This window comes from Chrysochloris asiatica, unplaced genomic scaffold, assembly GCF_000296735.1.
Source record: "Chrysochloris asiatica unplaced genomic scaffold, ChrAsi1.0 scaffold00133, whole genome shotgun sequence".
Classification (NCBI taxonomy): domain Eukaryota; kingdom Metazoa; phylum Chordata; class Mammalia; order Afrosoricida; family Chrysochloridae; genus Chrysochloris; species Chrysochloris asiatica.
Window position 1 is genome coordinate 5,522,441 of NW_006408651.1, and position 2,947 is coordinate 5,525,387.

Below are 2,947 nucleotides of genomic sequence, written 5' to 3' on the forward strand. Positions count from 1 at the left end.
GGTTATTTTCAATAACCTCAAAGACATGTGAAAGTTGGACAGTGAGTACAGAAAACCATAGAAAAAATGATGCATTTGAGTCATGGTGTTGGAGAAGAAGACTAAAAGTGCCACTGACTGCCAGAAGAACAAACAGATCTGTTTTGGAAGAGATACAACCAGAATGCTCCTCAGAAGCCAGGATGGCGAGACTTTGTCTCTCATACTTTAGGCATATTATCAGGAGGGACCAGTCCCTGGAGAAGGACATTATGCTTGGTGAAGCGGAGGGCCAGTGAAAAAGAGAAAGACCCCCAATGAGATGGCTAGAGACACTGACAGCAGGAAAGACTCAAACATAACAACTGTGAGGCTGGTGCAGATCCAGGCAGTGTTTCATTCTGTGGTGCAAAAGGTCTCTGTGAGTAGAAACTGACTGAATGGCACCTAACAACAACAAAGAGCAATGATTTTTCTCCCATTTTGTGTGTATCCACAATACTAGAAAACAGAAATAAACAGGGGATGCTTCTTGCCCTTAAAAATCTTCTAAGATAATTGTTGTTATTGTTAAGTGCCACCAAGTGGGTTCTGATCCATAGCAACCTGTACAGGGTTTCCAAGGAGTGACTGATGGATTTGAACCACCAACCTTGTAGTTATAGTCCAGTGCTTATTCTACAACCACACACTCCAGGATAGTTGTTGTTGTTAGCTGCCATCAAGTAGGTACTGACTGATAACAACCTATGCAAAACAGAATGCAACACTGCCCAGTCCTGAGCCAGCCTCACAATTATTACTATGCCTAAGCCCATTGCTGCTGCCACTGTGACAGCCCATCTCGTTGGAGGTCTTCCTCTTTTTCTCTAACCCTCCACTTCATCAAGCATGACATCCTTCTCCAGGGACTTGTCCCTCCTGAAAATATGTCTGAAGTATGAGAGACAAAGTCTGGCCATCCTGGCCTCCAAGGAGCACTCTGGGTGTGCTTTTTCCAATACAGCTCTGTTTGTTCTTTTGGCAGCCCATGGTACTTTCAATATTCTCCTCCAACACCATAATTCAAATGCATCAATTCTTCTATGGTCTTCCTCATTCACTATCCAACTTTCACATGTACATGAGGTTACTGAAAATACCATGGCTTGGGTCAAGTACCCTTTAGTCCTCAAACTGACGTCTTTGTTCTTGAACACTGTAAAAGAGGTCTTGCACTGCAGATCTACCTAACCCAATATATCATATGATTTCTTGACTGCTGCTTTCTTGAGTGTTGATGGTTGATTCAAGCAAAATGAAGTCTTTGACAACTTCTATCTTTTATCCATTTATATGGAGGTGATTATTCGAGCGATGAGGATTTTTGTTTTCTTCACATTGAGATGTAACCTATACCGAAGGTTATCAGTTAGTATCTTAAGTCCTCTTCGCTTTCAACAAGCCAGGTTGTATCAGGATAGTTGTTGTTAAGTACCATGGAGTCAGTTCCAACTCATAGTGACCCTGCACAGATCAAGGAGAGGATAGTCAAGTCAACCAGTTGTCCCAGCCAAAGCCCCAGGTATATGAAAGATTTCAGCCAAAAAAGCAACCTCAGCTGGTTGACTTATATTTGACCTAAGATGCATGAGCCCTGATAAATCCAGTTCAGATGAGCAGAACCAGCAGAACAGCAAAGGCATGAGCAAAAATAAATATTCACTGGGCTTCCATGGTTGGTTGTTATACAGCACAGTTGCAGCAATAGATAGCTGTATTAATATCCTAGGGCTCCTGTAAGAAGTTACCATATACTAAGTGACTAGAAGGACCTGGTGTGGCACTGTGGGTTAATGCGCCAGACTGCAAAGCCGTTTGAACTACAAGGTTGGTGGTTCAAGCTCACCAATCACTCCTTGGAAACCCTATACAGGGTCACCATGGGTCGGAACCGACTTGACGGCACTTAACAACAACAACAACAACAGGTGACTAAAAACAATAGAAATGTATTCTTTCTAAGTCTGAAGACTAGAAAGCTAAAATAAAACATTGCCAATGTTGGGTCTTTCTGAATTCTCTAAGGGAGAAATCACCTTGTATGTTTCTCCTAGCAGAAGGTAGAAAGTTGTCAGATGCTGTTAGCACTTCTTGGTGTCTTGTCTTTCTCCCATCACTGCCTCTATGTCCACATTGCTTCTTCTCTGTATTTCTCAGTGCCATCTCTTTTTTTTTATGAGAACAAAATCATTGTAATTAGGGCACTACTAAAATCTACTACATTTTCTAGAGATCCTTAATTAATTACATCTGAAAATACTGCATATCAAAAAGGTCGCATTCTATAGCCTCACATGTACATTAATTTTGGAATGACACTATTCAACCATTGTAGTAACATTCTGAAACTGGTGCCCAAAGTGCAGTGCTACCATAAGAAAAAAAACCTACAACAGGTGACAATGACTTTGGACTGGATAACAGAATAAAAGCCAGAAATATCTGTGGAAAACTATTGTTAGAAACTGAAAAATTGGCAACCTGTGTTATGTTGTTGTTAAGTGCCACTAAGTTCATTCCAACTCATAGTAAACCTATACAGGGTTTCCAAGGAGTGACCGGTGGGTTTGAACTGCTGACCTTGTGGTTAGTAGTCCAGTGCCAGTAGTACACAGTTGGTAATAGCTGTCACTTATGACAATTTGGAAGATTGAAAAACTTCTGGCCTTGAGTAAGATGATTTCCAATAAAAACGCTCAAAGCATCAGCTAATTTCTTCTAGCTGTGTGTGATAATGTATTACAAGAGAAAGAAAACAATGGTGTGACTACAAGAATAACCGAAGGAGAATATGGACAGGCCAGAACTTGCACATTTGGAAAATAATTTTTCAGCTTCATCAGATGCTAAAAGAATCTCAAAATCAAATATCTGAGAACAATGATCAAATCAAGGATGTGGCTATAACATTCTATCTTAAGACCAT